Source organism: Bos taurus, chromosome 22, assembly GCF_002263795.3.
Source record: "Bos taurus isolate L1 Dominette 01449 registration number 42190680 breed Hereford chromosome 22, ARS-UCD2.0, whole genome shotgun sequence".
Lineage (NCBI taxonomy): Eukaryota > Metazoa > Chordata > Mammalia > Artiodactyla > Bovidae > Bos > Bos taurus.
In genome coordinates this window covers 5,990,148-6,011,242 of record NC_037349.1, presented here as the reverse complement: position 1 = coordinate 6,011,242, position 21,095 = coordinate 5,990,148, and the positions used below count along the sequence as shown (strand labels likewise).

The window sequence follows — 21,095 nt, the reverse complement described above, 5'->3', positions numbered from 1 at the left end:
GGGATGACAGAGGATGAGATGGCTGGATGGCATCACTGACTCGATGGACGTGAGTCTGAGTGAACTCCGGGAGTTGGTGATGGACAGGGAGGCCTGGCGTGCTGCGATTCATGGGGTCGCAAAGAGTCAGACACGACTGAGCGACTGAACTGAACTGAATCCCCATTATGATGGAATTTGGAGATGGGGCCTTTGGGATGTGCTTAGATCATGGTGGGTAGAGCCCGAGGTAGGATTATGTAAGAAGAGACGAGGGAGTAAGCTTTCCTTCTACATGAGAGAATGTGGTGAGAAGTTAGCCGTCTGCCACATGAGGCTTCTCACTAGAATCCGACCATGATGGCACTGTGATCTGGGACTTCCAGCCCCGACAACTGTGAGAAATAAATTTCTGTTGTTAATAAGTTGCCAAGTTATGGTATTTTGTTATTGCAGCTTGAGCCGATTAAGATAGCTATCTAATGTGGCAGAACAAATTGCCATAAACTCAGCAGCTAAAAACAATACATTAATTATTTCATAGTTTTTGTGGGTTATGGTTTCAGGCATAGATTCACTGGGTTCTCTGCAAAGGGTCTCACAAAGCTGTGATCCAGGTCTCAGCTGGGCTGACGTTTGAAGGCTAGAATGGGAAGAATCTGCTTCCGAGCTCACTCAGGTGTTGGCAGAATTCATTTCCCTGAGACTGTAGGATTGGGGGCCCTGGCTTCTTGCTGGCTGACGGCTACTCTCAGCCTGTGGGTGAGTCTCCCAAATGGCCACTTGCTTCTCCAAAGGTGGCTGGAAGAACTGTCTCGAGCAAGTCTGCCAGCAACATGGAGCCTTATCTAACATGACACCATCACAGGGACGATGACATCCATCGCCACTGCCAGATTCTGTTGTCAGAAACAGTCAAGGTGGAGGGTGGGGTGGTGCCACAGTTACCACCGGGGGGTGGGGACCTCCATGGTGGTCACAGATAAGAGGTGGTCACACCTCTTATCTGTGTCAATTACACAGTCCTCTTGTCCTTCATAACCTTGGCACTTTAGAATACTGAGCCGCTTTTATTGATGTGTGTACTTTTGACCATTGTGGTTTTTTTTTTTTTTTTACTTTTTATTAAAATTTATTTATTTTAATTGGAGGCTAATTACTTTACAATATTGTAGTGGTTTTTGCCATACATTGACATGAATCAGCCAAGATGGTAAAGATGACCCTATAGGTGAGACCATTGTGTTTTTAACAATTACTAAAATATTTTTCTCAGATAATAGGGGACACATGCATGTCATTTACCCTCCCTGCAAACTTCAGCCTATGAATCATCACGTGCCCCTGTTTTCATTTCCTGAGAGATGCTGGAGAAGAGACATAGCAAGCATGAGAGAACATCTCAAGAAGTCATGGGCAGAGAAAGACAAGTATCGTATGATCTTGCTTTTATGTGGAATCTAAAAAAATGGTACAAATGAACTTATGAGCTTAATTACAAAACAGAAATGAGTCACAGATGTAGAAAACAAATTTATGGCAGGGGGGATAAATTGGAAGATTGGGATCGACACATACACGGTGCTACATGTATATAAACCAGATAACTAAAAAGGACCTACTATATAGCACAGGAAACTCTGTTCAATATTCTGTAATAACCTAATGGGAAAAGAATCTAAGAAAGCAATGTATATGTGTATATGGATAACGATTCACCTAGCTGTACACCTGAAACTAACATGATGTTGTAAATCAACTATAATCCAAAAAAATAAAAATAAATAATGAAAACTTAAAAAAAATAATGGGGAGGGATAAATTAGGAGTTTGGGATTAACATATACACACTACTATATATAAAATAGATAATTAATAAGTATCCACTGTATAGCACAGGGAACTCTACTCAATGTTCCATAATAACCTATAAGGGGAAAGAATCTGAATAAAAAGATAAATATGTAAGTATAAGTGAATCACTTTGTTGTATAGCTGAAACTAACACAACATTGTAGATCAACTATATTTCAATTTAAATTAAAAAAGAGGTAACAGATTAGCTATAAAAGGTTGTGAGCCTAGAGGAATGATCACATCTTTGATAGAAATCAGAAAATTAAGGGGAAGATTCTGGTTTGGGAAGCATACTGAACATTTATTGCTTGCCCTCTGGAAACCTTGATGAATCTCAGCCAGAGTGATACAGGTGGAGAGAATGGCACCCCAACTCTAGTGGCGGGTGTGGCTGCGAAACCTTTCAGAGCCCTGGGTCTCAGTGATCAGCTTAGGAATTGGCCCATCCTGACCAAAGCCATGTAGATGCTCAGTTGCGTCTTCTTAGAGCTTTTGAGGAAGAGGCAGTATCCTGCAGAGTATCCTGCAGGGCTTTACCCCACGGGAGATAAGCCTGGAACTGTGGTAAGCATTCTGCCATGCGTGTTAATTAATATTAGGTTTTGCTCAGAGACAGAAACCTTTACAATAATTTAAATAAGATACAGGTGTATTTTTTCTTATATGAATGCAGTAAGCAATTCAGGGAGGCTGTGTGGTGGCTCCATGGTCAGCAGAACATGGTTTCTCTCTTGCTCTTGTTCTTGACTACACGGATGGTTCCAGACAGATGCTTGAGTTTTCAGGCTGTAGGGAAAAGGGAGATGGTGAAGAGGGATCCTTCAAGGACAACTTTCGGCAAATTGCTCATGACGCTTCTGCCACTTGTGTGCCACTGGCCACACTACCATGCTTAACTGCAACAGAGGCATGGACATGTGGGCTTTACCTCAGGAGGCTGTTCCCAGCCGCAGGTGAGAGGTTTTATGATAAAGGAAGCAAAGGGGAAACGGCTGTGGGTGGACAATGAGCTTTCTCTGCTGCTCCCTGCCAACGGAGAGCCTGACTATAAATAGAGTCTGCTCTGAAGGAGCAGAGTTGAAAGATGAGACTAAATCAATCCTGTCCCAGTGATAGCTTTGAACCTCTGGATCAAGCTGTACCTGAAGCCAAAATACCCCTGCTACTTAAGCCAGTAACTCTCCCTTCTTTCCTTATTCCCTCCCTTCTTCATTCCTTCATTTCTGTTTTTCTTCTTCTTTGTCATGCTCCTTTTTAACTGAAAAAAATCTCGACTGGTACAGAAAGGAGGATTTCCCCCAAACAGCATATAAGATCACCTTTATTTCTTTGTTCTCTCAAGCTCTCCGTTCCTCTCACAGTTACTCAGAAAGGCAACTGAATTTTCCCTTGTATCTCCTAAGGGTCAAATTATGCATCTCCATGCTCTATTTCCTTTCAGCCTAAAGGAGAGGGAGCTGCTGATGTTTCTTAGAACTTGCCTTTTTGGGGATTGGATTAAAAATTTAAAAATATGTTGGCTTGTAAATCTCTACTAAAACTCATAAGCTGTAAATCTCAGCTCAACCTATTCTAGGTATTTTTACTTATTTTTAGCAAATGCTCCTTGGAATTCTTTCCCTATTTAGTAAAAACTCCTCTGTCCAATATCTTGGCTGCATACCCACGTCCTCTTCCTCAATTCTGACTTTTATTAACATTAATAGCATTTGTGAGAATTAGAGCTTAATGGATTGCTGTTGATCTGAGAACCCTGCCATAATAGATCTTGTTTTAAAGGATTCCAAACAGTTAGTTGGTCAGCAATCCAGCCTTTTTTTTTTCTTAAAGTAACTTTGCTAGTAGAATGAATTTGCCCCGCCTGTTCCCTTGGCATCTCTTTTTCTGGGTCTTTCCTTTGAAGCAGACAATCCAAAACATTAGGTTTGGAGGGGTTTTTTTTCTTCAGATTCTGAAAGCACGGTTTTCACTTAAATTATTATGCGTCTCTGTCCTTACTTATATCAGTAAAGTGATTAGGAGTGTCTACCAACTGCAATTCTCAGGCTATGAAATCTGGATTTTTGAATTTAAATTATACCACAGCACCATATGGCTGAAGAGAGAGGAGTGCTCAATTTCTTATCTAACTGAGAGTTCCTCTCAAGCAAGGGAAATTGCCGTCACAGTCCAAGTTTTCCCCGGCTCTCCGAGGTTTAGTATTACTGCTGCCTCCCAAAGCGCATGCGCGTAGGATTTTCTGAAGCGGCTCAGAGAAAAGTTGCTACAAAACACAGCGACGAGGAGAGCTCCCTCGAGTCCGCCGTTGCCCGTCTTCTCATTGATGCTGACGAGGCCACGAGGCCAAGTTCCGGAAATGGGAGCACTCTGGGTGTCCTTCACTTACGAGCATTAAAAAATGTATTCAACTTGAGACGTATTCAGAACTTCATTCCTTTCCCCGAGGGCATGGTGAGCAGGGGCTACCGGGCTAATGCAATTATGTGTGGGAGCACCACGGAGACCCCTAAAGCTTCTGAAGCACAAGGTCAAATGCTCCGAAAGTCTAGGTGTGTCGGGGGATGCGGCTGATTTATGATTATGAGGACTCTTCTCTCTGAATCTGTCATGAATTAATGGGACTCGGGAGCTACACATCCTCTTTAGGATTATAAATGGCATCCTGACGTTTTAGACTCGGCCACCTTTCTCTCATGCCCGATATTAGGGGACACTTGACTGCCTACTGAGACGGTGACCTTGTACTTCCTTCCCTCAAGTCAGCGTCAGGACTATTGCAGACAACTCAGGGGTGATCTCTCTTATTTACCTGGCACAGGAACCAGCCGGGTCCTTGGCATTGGATACCTCCTCCCGTCCTCCGAACCCGTGCTCCCCACGTGCCCTTTGCTCCTGGTGGCCGACCTGGCTGGCTGACATCCCCGTGGCTCCTGCGCTCTGCCTTCTAGCTGGGGTTGTCCATCGGTGAGTGCAGGCAGGGAGGTCAGGGTGTCTGTTTCTCTGGCCTCCTTTCTGTGGCATCAGCAGTGCTTACACACCTACACAGCTCCTGCCACGTGGCCTTCTCCCCTCTGACCTCTGGTAACCTCTCTTACTCCCTGCCCCTCTGGGTTCCCTGCCGTCGCTGGCCCTGAATATTACACCACCCAATGGTGTTTTCCCTTTACCTGCCCGCACTTATGTAAATAATATATTTCTTAAACTCTCCACATTTCTGCTTCAATGTGCTCTGGGTTTCTTGCTGGAAGCCTGTGTGTTAAAACAGCATTGTCTTTTTTTTTTTTTTTAAACAGCATTGTCTTGATTTGTCTGATCTCCCTTCTGCCTCTTCCACCTGCTCTGACTCAGCCTTTCCTCTTGCTGCTGCTGCTGCTAAGTCGCTTCAGTGGTGTCCGATTCTATGCGACCCCATAGACGGCAGCCCACCAGGCTCCCCCGTCCCTGGGATTCTCCAGGCAAGAACACTGGAGTGGGTTGCCATTTCCTTCTCCAATGTGTGAAAGTGAAAAGTGAAAGTGAAGTCGCTCAGTGGTGTCTGACTCTTAGCGACCCCATGGACTGCAGCCCACCAGGCTCCTCCATCCATGGGATTTTCCAGGCAAGAGTACTGGAGGGGGGTGCCATTGCCTTCTCTGAGTCTTTCCTCTTAAGTGTCTGTAAAAGGCCACCGTCTATGTTTGCTTGTGCTTATTTGCTTAATGCACTTGCTTCAGCTCATTTTCAGAAGGATGTGATGATATGCATGTTGGTTGGTCATGCCCCCGGGCTGACTTGCCTCTGCCTACTTAAAATGCACTGTATCTTTAGGTCACCCACACAACCTTTTTAAGAAATCGGGGGGAACCTGCAATCTGGCTTTTCCCTGACATGAAGACAACCTCTAAAGATATATCTTATTGAAGTCAGTCCTTTAAAATAGAATTTAACTGAACTTTTTTGGCATGACTATAACCTCAGAAATATAATATGTACTTGCCTGGTGACACTGAAGTGTCTACTATTTTGGTTAGTACAGATTTCACTTTGATTCTTTTGAGATAATTGTCTTTTTAAGATGGAAATTTCTTTTTTCTCTCTCTCTCTTTTTTTAAAATATTTATTTGTTTGGCTGCATTGGGTCTTGGTTGCAGCACACAGGCTCTTCACTGTGGTGAGGGGCTCTTCATCGTGGTATGGGGGGCTTCTCTCCCTAGTTTTGGCACGCATGCTCCAGGGTGCACAGGTTCAGTAGTTGCCCCATGGGGGCACTCTTAGTTCCCCGACCAGGGGATGTGGGATCTTAGTTCCCTGACCAGGGATGGAACCTGGGTCCCCTGCATTGCAAGGCAGCTTCTTAACCACTGGACCACCAGGGATGTCTCTAAGGTGAAAATTTCCTAGGTAGCCATTGCCCTTTGGGAAAAAAATGCCAGCAAGAAAAATGCCAATGTACCACACTTGTGATAAAAAAAATAATCCAGCTATGAGTACTAATTTTTAGGCTATTCAACATTGGGAAAGGTTATTCAGGACTCAAGTAGATACAGCATAATTTTTAGTACAAGAAAAGTATAGGGTGCCTTCAGATAATGTTAGAATGTCTTGAATCCTTGGTATTCTGATGATGGCTTTGGTCCTGAACTAACTTTTACCCAAATGAGCAAAGGAGATGTGGCAGTTGTCATAAACGGCCCACTCACTTCCCCGTCCCCCCGCCCCTTCCCCTCCCACAGAGGTGGTCTGCCGCTCCCGTGGAGAACCCCTCTACTCGCACAAAGTTCCCCCTTGCCTGCATCTCTCTGCCAGTGGCATGTGTGGGGCCTGGTGAGGAGGGTGCCCCGATAGCAACCTTCACCCACACAGGGACAGGAGCTGGAGGATGAATGTCCACATCTCTTTATCCCTTTGGGAGAAGGGACAGTTCTGAGATGTGTGCTATGCAGGCACCAGTGGTTCCCCAGAAGGACTGCAACTCAGTAACAGCAGTAACATCCTTGTGAGCAGACCCTTTATTGGCTTTCCTCCTGTTACTGTCTCACTTCCCACCTCTTTCTGTGCTTCTGTGATTGCCTCCTGAATAAATGGCTTGTACCCAAAATCTTGTCTCAGGCACTGACTTTTGGGAGCATACATTTAGAACAGGATGCTCCAGAAGGACAACGAGAGATGAGACCCACAGAAGAAGAGACCAGGCCATTCCTAGCTTCAAGAGAATTGTGTCTTTTCCATTCTTCTGAATTCTCTCTTATGAACTATTTAGAACACTGGCTGTTTCTAATCAACTCTATTAATCTCTACTATCTACGCATGCAGGGAGGGAAGACTTGATAAATATTTGATAATAATGACAGTTCTGAGATTATGCTATTTATGGTAACCATTACCCTAGTGAAGGGATATAATTATTGCAAAAGAGCAAATCAAGTTCTGCATTTTGTGAAAGGTAAGTGCCATCAGTCCTCTCTGAGTCATCTCTAAAAGCTAAAAAAAAACAGCGTCTTCCTCAGATGAGCATTGTTAGGGGGTGGTAAGGTTATGCAATTGTGTTCAAAGCAAACTGAATTTCTTCTCAGGCGACTTGGCAGTTTTTCACATTCCTCCGCTCATGTTGAGGGCCTAAGTGGATTGATTGTAACATCTCTGTGTATTTCCAGAGACAACAAGACTGTTTCACCAAATGTACGCTGAAGGTCTATATTTGCATGTACAGCTCAGTCTTAGCATTTTAAAAAATATTTATTCTTTTTTTAAATTTAGCTTTGCCAGGTCTCAGTTGTGGCATGCAGGATCTTTAGTTGCAGCATGAGGGATCTAGTTCCTGGGCCAGGGATCCACCCCAGGCCCCCTGCATTGGGAGCTCAGAGTCCTAGGCACTGGACCGCCAGGGAAGTTCCCAGACTTAGCCTTTACAACTGGCTGCAGACCTTTCTAAACCTTATTGGAAGGAGTCCAAACCAAACATAAATGGTGGAGAATTCAGTGGAGAAAACAATGATGAAACAAAAAGTATGTGCGTTATTTTGCTCTTAGCAACCTTCCAAATTCTGGCCTTTATTCTTTGACTTATCATCTGCCCACTCTTCGGTGAGATGAATAGTTTTCTGCATATTATTTTAGGAATTTTTTTTCACCCATGAATTACTCACTAGCATTCATCATATAGTAGAAGAGTGAAAAGTCACACCCAGGATAATATCAGACAATTTCTTCGTCTAGCTAATATTAATGAAATTGAATAGGCTTGCTCCAAAATTCATTGGGAATCATCATTCACTGTCCTGTGATGCATTTAATCAGATCCAGTTGTGCAAAGATTATGTTACACATCTCCACAGGAGGAAAGTTATGGTAGAAAGACAATCTTCCAGGCTGTACACAATAGGACAAAATATGTGATAAGGGCTCTTGGAAACCCAAGCAGGTTGGCTTCATTTAAAAACTTCAAGCTTCATTTAAAAACATCAGGCTCGAATGTAGCCCATCTTTGCAAAATATGGTAAAGTGCTCTTTCCAATGATCAAACATTTCATCCTTCAAAATATTTTTTTTGGTACATTCTTTTTCATATTCTTTCCATTGTGGTTTATCCTAGGATATTGAATATAGTTCCCTGTGCTATACAGTAGGGCTTTGTTGTCTGTGCATGCTAAATGTCAGTTTGTGTCTACCAACCCCGAACTCCCAGCCCATCCCTCTCCTTCCCCCAAAATGTATTCTTGATTTATTTGCGAAACCATCATCCTAAGCATATTTAGTTAGGCATCACTTGCAAATAAGCTAATGGGGTAGCGGCACAAAATGCAGAGACAACTACAATTATCTCTTAATTACACACAGCAGGCTCCCAATGTGTGTCACCCTTCCAAGGATACTTAACAAGAAACAAAGAAAGTCAAGCTAACCAGTTAGAGAGCCCACACAGGCTGCCTGATGACAGGTTTCCTCTGAGACGCTGTGGGGCAGGGACGCAGCCGCAGCAACTGCCACCAGGAAGAGCTTGCCCAGATCAGGAAAATAACCCGACCGAATCTGATGATTCTATTCACACGGATGGACGTGAGGAACTAGGAGACGATGATGAGATAATCCCATCAGCAAATCAATGGTTTTCCCAGGAGCTCTAGCTCTCTACATATGAATAAGGGAATTTCAGACAACCCACCTCGGGTTGTGTCAGTCAGCGTGGTGTTATATCTTCCTTGAGCAAGAATCAATATCTCCTTGTTACCAGGAGAGCCTATATTCAGGAGGGGAAATGGTCTAAGACCAGAAATATGTCAAACAAAGTCCATTTCATCTCCAGGGGAGATTGATGAAATGGGGAAAAGCCTATCCATGAATTAGTCAATGAAAGCTTATGGCATGACTATTAGTTGCTGGCACTGTCCACAGTAAGGTTAAGGGACTTCCTTGGTGGTCCAGTGGTTAAGAATCCACCTGCCAATGCAGGGAACTCACGTTCAGTCCCTGGCTGGGAACCTTCTAAGATGCCACGTGCTGCGGGGCAACCCGTGCGCTGCGGCTACTGAGCCCGCACTGCAAGGAAGAGCCCACGGCAACTACTGAGACCTGAAGCAGCCCCAAATAAGACAACAACAAAGCACCAAAGGGAGGTTAATCCAAAGCTCACGTGTACTGTCTGCTTTTTCACACATTCTGAAACAAAGCTGCGGTGGGGAGTAGCACCCAGCCTCCGTGGATGTGCACATGTGAGGTGGGTAGACCCACAGGGTGGTAATAATTATTCACAGTGTCTACATCTCTTGCCAGACAACAAAGGATGCTCATAAGCTTTCTTTGCTTTGATTCGTACCGCAACTCATGAAATGAATTGGAAAACACATTCACCCCTTTCTGCAAATGAGAAAGCCTCTTGCTCCATGATCTAGAAATTTCTAATTGCTGTGGGAAAGGAAGTACCCAATGCACACCCTTTATGACACTGACTGCAGGGGGAGGTTACTGGAGTGGATAAGCAGAGGTTTCTAAAGCTGGGCCTGAGGACAGTCGTCTTACCCTCAGACTCAGCTCCGTTTGGGAAATTTCAATTAGCCACCAATTAGCCCCACTTGAACCCTCCAGTCCTGCTACATCCTCTGTTTTCACAGAACATCCTTGCATCTTGAATTCACCCAATCACATCACACCTCTCTCTTTGTTCATTCTCTCTTCTACTACCCCAGTGGGCCCAGGCCTGGTTTTATAGCAGAGTCACCTGCTGAGTTTATTATCAATTCAATTCCTTGGGCTCCATCCACTACAGACCGTTGAATCAAAGATTCCTCCTGCAGTCTGTGACTAGAACTGCTTTTGCTGTTTGGAAATGCTGACTAGACTCTGTGCTCCTCTGGGGCTTTGCTTTGTCTTTTTCATTTTTATGATTCAGTCTGATATTTTTCACTTTCACTGATATTGTCTAAGTAATGTTGTAATCAAGAGTTGGAATGTTGGAGGGAGTTCCCTGGTGGTCCAGTGGTTAGGACTCTGAGCTTCCACTGCTGGGTGCTCGGGTTCTATCCCTGGTCAGGGAACTAAAATCCTGCACGCCACATGGTGCAGTCAAAGGAAAAGAAAAATAAAAAAGAATTGGAATATTGGAACAAAGTTAACTGGTCAACCTAAAGGGAGAGTACACTTAGGTCTGCGTTTGATTATCCTTGTGACTTCTCTATGTTTGGCATTTTCAACACAAAACGCTAGAGGAGAAAAGATATGATTAGCTAAATAATTACTGACAAATTTGATGCAATTAACTGAAAACAGTTTTAAAAAACAAGGTGAATTGGGCTTCAATACTAAATTAACTGTATAGCACATGGAACTATACTCAGTACTTTGTGATAACCTGTAAGGATGAAGAATCTAAATATATATATATACATATATATCTGAATCACTTTGCTGTACACTTAAAACTAATGCAACTATACTTCAAGGAAAATACTAAATTAATTAATTAGTTTGTTAATTGAATAAAGGAATGAATGATCTGGTCTCTGACCTTTTATTTTTTATTCAGAAGAAAACACTGAAAGTGAGAACTCTCAGATGGCGAATTTGTTACCACAAAGACCTTTGAAAAAATGGAGGCGTTGGAAACTAAAAACTAGTTTTTCTTCTTAGTTGCATCATTGAAACTTGCAACCAATTAATTTCCTCCAAATATGCCCATTCTATAATATCCTCTAATTAGAAACCTGTTTCTGTTTTCATTTTCAGTGAACACACCATGGTCTGTGCAGTAGACAGAAAGCAACGCTGTGGACGAATAAAAGCGGCGAGGTGACAGACCATGAAAGGTGCTGGCTGGTTATGCTGTTCCCTTCTGGTTACCCTCAGAGCCCACCGTCCTTTTCTGCAGAGGCCTTCACTCATGAGATGCCATCCTTTGTATCATGCACCCCCACCATCTAGGCCACATCGGATTGGACTTTTGATGGGGTCCAGGTTCAAAGATGGCCAAAAGTTAGCAATCTTCCAGGTGGCCTGGATCTGTCCTGGTTCATGACTGGCTAGTCTGAGGATGTTAAAGGACGGGACACCTAGTGACGTACAGCAAGAGGAGGGTAGCATGGAACCAGGGATATAATAAAGAGATGCCTCTAAGTGCAGATGCTGTCACAGGAAGAGAAGGGAGTCAGTTGACAATGGTTGCAGCAGTAGAAGCAAAAGCAGAAAATTATTGATCAAATTCTTGGTCTCAGGGGACAGGAACCCTTCCTGAACTTGCTTAGGCAAAAAGGAGAAATTTATTGGCTGACAGAGCCATGAAGATTGGGGATGTGGTTAGGTAGGATGAGAAGCAAGAATTGATCCCAACCAGAAATTTTTCTTTTTGTCTTGTAAGCTTGTTTCCATTTCATTTTCTCTATTTTTCAATGGGCATCATCATTGTAGGGAGAGGGGACATGGTAGTAGCTCTACCATGAAAACATTTTAGGGAGAGGCTAAAACCATCACTGGACAAATCAGTGTGGCTAGAGGGGCTGTGTATTGTGGTTGACAGTCTTCATGTTTTCCACAAGAGAAAAAACAGACCTTCAAGAGAAAGAGGGTAAATTTCCCCAAAGAAGGGAGAGAAACTGGGTAGAGTCATTCATTGATACCCACCATAGTAGCCATAATGGCACACTGTTAGAGAAGGAATCACTGGACACCTACTTCTGAGCACAAAGGCCCTAGGATTCAGTTATGTCAACAGAGCAGCTGCTGATCTTCTAGTGAGACAGGCCTGGGCCTGGGACCCTTTGCTGCAGTGCTTGTACCTGGACACACCTCTCCTCCAGCAACAAAATACAAAGAAGCTGTACGGGACTAAAAATAACTGTGTGCATGTGCCCTTGGGGCAAATTCATTGGAGCAAATTCTGGACACAAGGATACAAAGAGACCAAAAACCTCAGCCTCCATTTTTGAGGAGCCTAGGACAAAAACAGGGCTTTGGGGAGCAAAACAAGAGGACTATGCATGCCCCCTGCACACACTGGGGTGGGCAGACCACCTAAGCCATCCCTCCAGCTCAACCCCTGAGCACACACCTACCCTCACCCTATGTAAGGAACAAGATTGCTCCACCTTGGGGAGTGAGAGAGCAACTTCTATTGATAAAGAAGGCCAAAAACCCTGGTTGGTGACACATAGAGATTTTTACGTGTATTAGCCAGCTATTACCATAATAAGCTGCATAACAAGCATTCCAAAGATCTCAGTGGCTTACAACAAACATTTATTTCTCATTCATGAACTGGGGTTTAGCAGCGATGACTGCTTTATACTTGGATCCTGGTCTGCTCTGAGCGTCTCCCCGTCCTGGGATAAGTGCTATCTGGCACATGTTCTTTTCATGATGAAAGTCAAAAGCCCAAGAGATCAAGCCAAACTCGGCACTAATATTTTTACATGCCTCTGCCCCTACTTGTATCATGTCTGTCAACATTCCTTCATCCGTGCCCATCATCAGGACCAGAGGAGCTCCACAGAGATGAGGAAGAGAAAGTGGATACTTGGCGGGAAAAGAAGAAGATCTACCATTATTCTGAATGGCATTGAATGACATTCTAGGAGGTCTGATGAAATTGTTTCTGAAGTTTTCTTGTTTTTCTATATATTTATTTAGTGGATGTATATCTCAGTTCAGAAATCCAAATGTTGAAATAAATTATATTTTCTCTAATGTGACTTCATTCTATTTGGAGCCTCCATTCAAGAGGCTGAAACTTGACCTCCTTGAATTCAGAATTATCTGTCTCTATCTTTTTCACAATCAAATTTAGATCCTGGGGTGGGGGTGTTATGTAAATGCTATCAAAACAGCATCTGGAGAGCATCTGGTCTTTGAGCTATCTTTCTGTACAGACTCCCACTGAAATGTTCGTCTGTCTCTGATGTCAGTCCCTGCCAGTGACTACCAGGAGGTCACATCTATGGCTTGCTTCGCATGAGAATCATTCAGCTGCTTCTGTGCCACAGTGGGCTTCGTGAGGACAGGAGAACCCAAGTGCACAAGACTCTCCCCAGGTGTCTGTAGATAGATTGTGCCGCTACGGCTCTGGGCCGCTCCAGTCACACGGTCAGCAGAAACCAGGTAGCCGCCCCTTGGTCCTTCAAATCTACCTTAAGTTTGCTGCCCATTGGGGGCCCTGGAAAAAGCATACAAAGCCACAATCTTGAAGACTTGCCATTTTCCAAATATTTAGTCCCTGAATTTCTTCCTTTCAGCCTATCAAGCAGTCTGTTCCAACTCTGAAGAAACTTTAGTCTACTCAGCAACCTCCCCTCAACTCAGTTCTATTCTCACCCATGGAATTTCTCTGTCTCCTCTGAGGGTGGGCTCTCTGTCCTCTCCTGCCACATGACAAGGCCAAGGACTTTGGAAACCCAAGCCAGGAAAAGGCCACTTCAGCTGCCCACCAGGGTGTGTCTCTGCCTAGAGGCAGGGAGTTCAAAACAGCCTAACTGCCTAAAGAGGAAGGGACTTAGGGAAAAGACAATGACTGGGGGAAATAGCTTAAAAATATGACCTTTACTACATTTAAAAACTGAGATCCACTGATCATGCCATCAGTTCTTAGGAATTTGAAGGGAATATTGATAAAAATCCAACAGTACACTTTCATAAGTCATATATGTTAGCCTTTAAGTGGATTTTGGTACTTCTATTAAGATAAGGATTTGTTCGACACAGTAAGAAATCACAACATTTCTAACTAAAAAGCAAACGTATTTACATTATGAAAATAAGGTTCGGGACTTCCTTGGTGCTCCACTGGGTCCAGACTCCACACTCCCAAAGCAGGGAGCCTGGGTTCAATCCCTGATCAGGGAACTAGATCCCTCCAGCCTCAGCTAAGAGCCCACATGCCACAACCAGGACTCGGTGCAGCCAAATAAATAATAAATAAACATTTTTTTAAAGTTTTGAAATAATAATAAAAAAGAAAATAAGGGTTAAGAGGAACTGGAAAGTTGTCCAAAATCCATGTTACTTTCCCTGTGACAAGCTGGAAATGGTGGTCATTCTCTTGCAGAATATGAAACAATGGCCTAAAGAATTCCTCATTATCCACCCCAACTGCCAAACTTGCTATCACACACCTTCTATGGAATCACAGAGTGTTTAAATATTTTGGTATAAATATATGGTAGTTTAGTCACTAAATCTTGTCCGACTCTCGAGACCCCATGGACTGTAGCCCACCGGGCTCCTCTGTCCATGGGATTTCCCAGGCAAGAGTACTGGAGTGAGTCCCCACTTCCTTCTCCAGGGTAATCTTCCCAACCCAGGGATTAAACCTGGGTCTCCTGCATTGCAGGCAGATTCTTTGCCAACTGAGCCATCAGGGAAGATGCTGTTCTTTGATGGACTCTTCTGGGGATATTTGATCAGCTAATGAGACAACAACTCCCCATTTTCCCAGGAACAACTCCCATCTTAACAGCCGGTTCTCCAGCCACCATAGTCTTTCTGTGTAAGTTCATCTCTGGCTGTGCTATCTGAACCAGCGCCACATACCAGCTCTACACTTGTCAGTCTTCTGGGCATCTGGGGCTGAAATTGAAAGATGAGTCTGTTTCTTGGCTGAACCTTCAGGTTCCAGGAAGCAGATGAAGCTGCTTTGGGGAGAGAACGTGGAAGATATCTTTACTGAATGTGTCCTCCTATTTTGTCATCGCCAAGTCCTTTCTCTCCTGAGGCTGTGTGTCCAGCAGTCTCCAGGCCTTTGAGACTCTGCACTGTCTCAAAGCCCCCTCCTCTGTGAACTTGAGCTCATCTAATTTTATTTCTCTTGTTTGCAACCAAAGAACTTTAACAAACACACTTTTTCTTTTGCTGAGCTCAGTTAAACCAGAACCTTATTTATATCAACACAGGACTTAATTAAGCTGAGTGGATAACAGCATCAAGAAGAACTTGGATAACCAGGAATAGCTGTTCATAGTTCCTTTAAAGGAAACGAGAACATAGCAGTGGCTACGTGTTGAGTCACAAAGCCCCAGTCTATAATTCTGTGCACATCAAACCGCCAGTAGCCCCATTTGTTTATATGAGAGCAGGATCCAAAACATTTACGCCCCTGGTTAATGAACATTGTGAACAAAGGAAGGAGAACTTTTACAGCCTGCAAGGAGCCACTGAGAGAATACACAAGAGCAAAGTTTTCACTTCAAACATCAGAAATTTTTGTCATGCTTATTATTTTAGGCTATCAGACTGCCTGCTTTCATGTATTGATATATTGACTTTACAAAAATAAAATCATTTAAAAAAAGTTTGATCACATGTTTCTAGCCATCTGCTTTCTGGTGACTAAGTTGAGGGTTGCAGAAAGCCAAGAAGGGATATACTATCTTTTGTCAACCAAGGCAAAAATAAAATTCACAGATCAAAAATCGGAACCTGGGGGAGGAAGCATCCGGATTTCTCAAATGAGTCAAGAAATATGCAAACTGTAGACCTCTCTCCAACTCTGGAAAAATCTAACTTTGGGAGGGTGAGTTTTGCCTGTTTTGGTAGAAAATTGGGTTGGTGGATGTGAGTGCTATAGAAAGTGACTGGAGTTTGAGGGCTCAGATCCAAACTCTCTCTCTCTCTCATCGTTCAAGAGAATTTCCTCTTCCTCTGGATCACCTCTTCTAGAGGATAAAAATAAAATTAAGTCTTTTTGAGAACCCTTGAAATTTTACCTGATTTTATTTGTTGAGTATTCCATTTAAAGGCCTCAGTTCCTGCATTGAAAAAAGCCATATTCCACGATCACATCTCACAGGATCGGCCGACAAGAGCGTCTGGCAGTTAGCTTTTTATAGAGTGGGGAAACAATCTCTCTTTCGAACCGTATTTCTGGCTCTCCAAATTAATGGGAGGTCTTTTTCTTGAGGACGTTCTTGGAGTGTAGCAGCAGGGCATTTACTCCTCATTCTCCAACTGCAGAACTTATTTAATTTCTAGTTCCACTAAGTCTGCCCTCGGCCCTTGACCTCCCTTCTCGCTATTAAATTGAGCCCTCAAGTGATTGCTGTGGACAAGTGACTGTAGACAAAACTGGAAGGAGGTCACATTTGTTGCCAGCTCCCTTTCACCTCCCCCATTAGCACGATCCCCTTTCTACCTCCCATCCACACCAAGCCACTTATGTTGCCTGGGTGATCCATCTTAAATAGACCCAATTTCCTCTGTACTGCCCAGAAATCCTACTTCTGTACTTAATTATGAGCAAAACTGTATTTACTTACTTATTTTTGTTAACTTAAAATATATGGTAATTGAACATACATTGTGTCATGCGTGTAAATGCCATGGGTCCCTGTTTTCAAAAAGTAATGATCTGGGCAAGATAGATGCATACAGGACTCCCCTGGTGGTCCAGTGGCTAAGATGCAGTGCTCCCAATGCAGGGGCCTGGGTTCCATCTCTGCTCAGGGCACTAGATCCCATATGCTGCAACTAAGAGTTCACATGCCACAACTAAAATATCCCACAAGCCACAGCTAAGACCCAGCACAGCCAAATAAGGAAGCAAACAGATAAGGAAATGAGTAGTGAACATATAAAAAGATTCTTGTTGTTTTAGTTGCTGTCATGTCTAACTCTTTTGCAACCCCATGGACTGTAGCCCACTGGGCTCCTCGGTCTGTTGGATTTCCCAGGCAAGAGTACTGGAGTGGGTTGCCATTTCCTTCTCCAATGGATCTCCCCAACCCAGGGATTGAATTTGAGTCTGTTGCACTGGCATGTGGTTTCTTTACCATTGAGCCACCTAGGGAAGCCATATATAAAAGACTGCTACTGCTAAGTCACTTCAGTCGTGTCCAACTCTGTGCGACCCCATAGACGGCAGCCCACCTGGCTCCGCCATCCCTGGGATTCTCCAGGCAAGAACACTGGAGTGGGTTGCCATTTCCTTCTCCAATGCAGGAAAGTGAAAAGTAAAAGTGAAGTCGCTCAGTCATGTCCGACTCTTCGTAACCCCATGGATGGCAGCCCACCAGGCTCCTCCGCCCATGGGATTTTCCAGGCAAGAGTACTGGAGTAGGTTGCCATTGCCTTCTCCATATAAAACACAGATGCATATAAATGTACATGTATGTGCAATAGTGGGCTTCCCTGGTGGCTCAGATGGTAAAGAATCTGCCTGCCATGCAGGAGACCTAGATTTGATTCCTAGATTTTGTGAGATCCCCTGGAGGAGGGCATGGCAACCCACTCTAGTATTCTTGCCTGGAGAATTCCATGGACAGAGGAGCCTGGAGGGCTACAGTCCACGGGGTTGCACAGAGTCGGACACGACTGAGCGACTAACACCTACACGTGAAATAGCAAAGCAAGCAACTATTGCAATAATAAACAATCATATAATCATCTATGGTAATATATTAGATTCTGATAATATTATCATCGCAGTAATATTAACATAATAAATAATCCTTAGGTAGATAATAGAAATGTGACATAATAGAAATGGATGTAGGTCCTTAGGGATTAGAAGGAAAAGCAGAACTGGGAGTGAGGGAAGATTTGAGAAAGATTCAGGTTAATTGACTTCCCTGGTGGCTCAGAGGATAAAGCGTCTGCCTGCAATGCAGCAGACCCGGGTTCGATCCCTGGGTTGGGAAGACCCCCTGGAGAAGGAAATGGCAACCCACTCCAGTATTCTTGCCTGGAGAATCCCATGGACAGAGGAGCCTGGCGGGCTACAGTCCATGCGGTCACAAAGAGTCGGACACGACTGAGCAACTTCACACACTCACACATTCAGGTTAATTGAATCAAATCTTTTCCAATGGGACTTCCCTGGTGGTTCAGTAGTTGAGAATCCACCTTCCAATGCAGGGGACATGGGTTGGGGAACTAAGATCCCGCATGTCATGGGGCAACTAAGCCCCATGCACATACTGCAACTACTAAGCCTGTGCAGTACTTGTGGTGTGTGGGCTTAGTTGCCCATGTGCCACAAGTAGAGAGAAGTCCACGTGCCATAACTAAGACCCAGGGAAGCCAATAAATAAATGAGAAAAGGGCAGTTCATTTCTGGGTAGCCTATTAAAAAAATGTATTCCAGCGAAAGTATGGGATAGTAAATTTTCATATTGAAGGAGCCAGTATTTCCTTATGTTAAAAGGGAAAAATATGAATGCATTCTCAGACACAGGGTGAACCACAGCCAAGGACTGAAAGATGACAACTGAAAAGCATTTGAAATCAGGTTGACCCTGGAAGATCTATGTTACATGGACACTGTATCCGTATTTCTTCAGAGATTAGGAGATTGGATGATAACCTAAAATGTAAAAAGTTGATCATTCTTGTAAAAATAGTGTGCAATAAGATGGAAATTGATTTTGAAGTTAGAACCAGAGAAAACTGGAATTAAGACGAACCACATGGCATATTTATTGATCTGTTTTGGCTCAGTGGCTTATCCTTTACAATGTGGGTTTTCATAAAGAAGGAGAGGAATATGATAGGTTTCTTCAAAAGTCTATTATGAAAATAGAAAATGACATTGTCTTCCTGGGTAGATTTAGCCTGATCCTGCCAGATTTGTCTGGATGTTGCTTTGTGTACTGTCCTTACTGAAATGCTTGATGGATGCCATTATGGGGTTGGTGGGTAATGGAGAGGGGATGGGGTTGAGCTTAGAGAAATACTGGAGGGAAAAGCAGTGAACATTTATATGCAAATATGCCATCCAGGAGAGACACTCAGAAAAATGTGAACTCTCCTAAATTGTGGTATTTAAATACTGTCTTTATACTAGTCATTTTTTCCCCAAAGAAGTGCAAATGGCCAATAGGCGTATGAATAGATGCTCCATATTGCTAATTATTAGAGAAATGCAAGTCAAAACTACAATGAGGTACCACCACACACCGGCCAGAATGGCCCTCATGAAAAACTCTGTAAGTGACAAGTGCTGGGGAGGATGTGGAGAAAAGGGAACCCTCCTATGCTGTTGGTGGGCATGTAAGTTGGTGCGGCTATTATGGAGAACAGTATGGAGGTTCCTTACAAAACTAAAAACAGAGCCCACCGTGTCATCCAGCAATCCCATTCCTGAGTGTATATCTGAAGAAAATTGTAATTCAAAAAGATATTCGCACCCCAATGTTCATTACAGCATTAATCACAATAGCCAAGACATGGAAGCAACCTAATGTCCACTGACAGATGAATGGATAAAGAAGATGTGGTACCTATATACAATGGAATATTACTCAGCCATAAAAAGAAGGAAATAATGCCATTTGCAGCAACATGGATGGACCTCAAAATGATCATACTAGAGTGAAATAAGTCAGAATGAGAAAGATAAATACTGTACGATATCACTTACGTGTGGCATCTAAAGCATGACACAAGTGAATCTCTCTAACCTTCTGTGTCTGGGGCAACTGCTCAAGGGGCAAGGAGGGCCATGGCCCAAGGTCTGCGAGACCTGCGGTCTTCCAGCTCTGCATTTCTAGGCAGCTGAATCATGCACATACCTTCCATGTGGGTTCACAGTTGTGCCTTTTATTTAACGATTGTACTCCAGCCTGGAAGGACATGCAAACTGTCTTCCTTTTCCATATGCTGGGAGCCTGGGTTAGCTGCTGGGTGCTTGGGCTCGTCTGAGTGTATCTGATGACCTGTGAGTGCTATCAGAGAGGTGTTTGCATTTGGCAGTTTGCCTGAAGGGAGAGAGCTTATGCCCAGGAAGAAAATATTCATCTGGAGCCAGACTAGTAGACCCAGTCTCTGGGAATGTGTTTCTTAGTCTTGCAAAGATAAGGGTAGCAGCAATGAGGTGGTTCTCTAAGCGTGAACTCTGAGATACCTGGTGAAAGTCATTGAAAAACAAACATCTGTAGAGATCAAACTTGTGGTTGCCAAGAGGGAGGGGTTGGGGAGGGATGGAGAGGAAGTTTGAGGTTAACAGATGTAAGCCATTATACCTAGGATGGATAAGCAACAAGGTCCTATTGTCTAGCACAGGGAATTATATTCAATATCCTGTGATAAACCATAATGGAAAAGAACATGAAAAGAAAGAAGAATGTAAAAAAGACCCCAGAAAACATAGAAGTCTGGGTTCCACTTCAGTTCAGTTCAGTTCAGTCACTTAGTCATGTCTGACTCTTTGCGACCCCATGAATCGCAGCATGCCAGGCCTCCCTGTCCATCACCAACTCCCAGAGTCTACCCAAATCCATGTCCATCGAGTCAATGATGCCATCCAACCATCTCATCCTCTGTTGTCCCCTTCTCCTCCTGCCCTCAATCTTTCCCAGCATCAGAGTCTTTTCCAATGAGTCAACTCTTCGCATGAGGTGGCCAAAGTACTGGAGTTTCAGCTTTAGCATCATTCCTTCCAAAGAACACCCAGGACTGATCTCCTTTAGAATGGACTGGTTGGATCTCCTTGCAGTCCAAGGGACTCTCAAGAGTCTTCTCCAATGCCTTATCTGAGTCAAAATGTCAACAGTGCCTAGACTGAGAAACTTGGAATTGTATCCCAAAGATGGATTTACAAAAAACCAGTATTCCCCATCAACTTGACAGCTGTTGTTGGTGATATTTAAAGATTCACCACACAAGGTTAAGCTAGCGAAATGGGAACCCTTTTGGTTGGCAATTGAGTTGACTACAGCATCATTTCAAATTGACTGACTCTTTTGTCGAGTTCCTTTGCAGATATTGAAGTTAAACTGATCAATCTCAAAGAGCCAGGGGAGTCTTCTGACCTCTTAAACTACTGGGTACTGTATCTATCCTGTCTCCTCATTCTTTTTCTCTTCAGT

The 21,095-nt window shown here is 43.6% G+C and overlaps 1 long non-coding RNA gene across 1 annotated transcript; it reads right to left on the bottom strand.

Moving 5' to 3' along the window:
- Positions 1 to 2,467: 2,467 nt before the first annotated feature.
- On the bottom strand, positions 2,468 to 5,254 carry LOC107131647 (uncharacterized). Its single transcript, XR_001494687.3, has 2 exons — positions 4,646 to 5,254; positions 2,468 to 2,622 (listed from the first exon to the last, which is right to left on the bottom strand). It is a non-coding gene; the product is annotated as an uncharacterized lncRNA (long non-coding RNA).
- Positions 5,255 to 21,095: the final 15,841 nt, after the last annotated feature.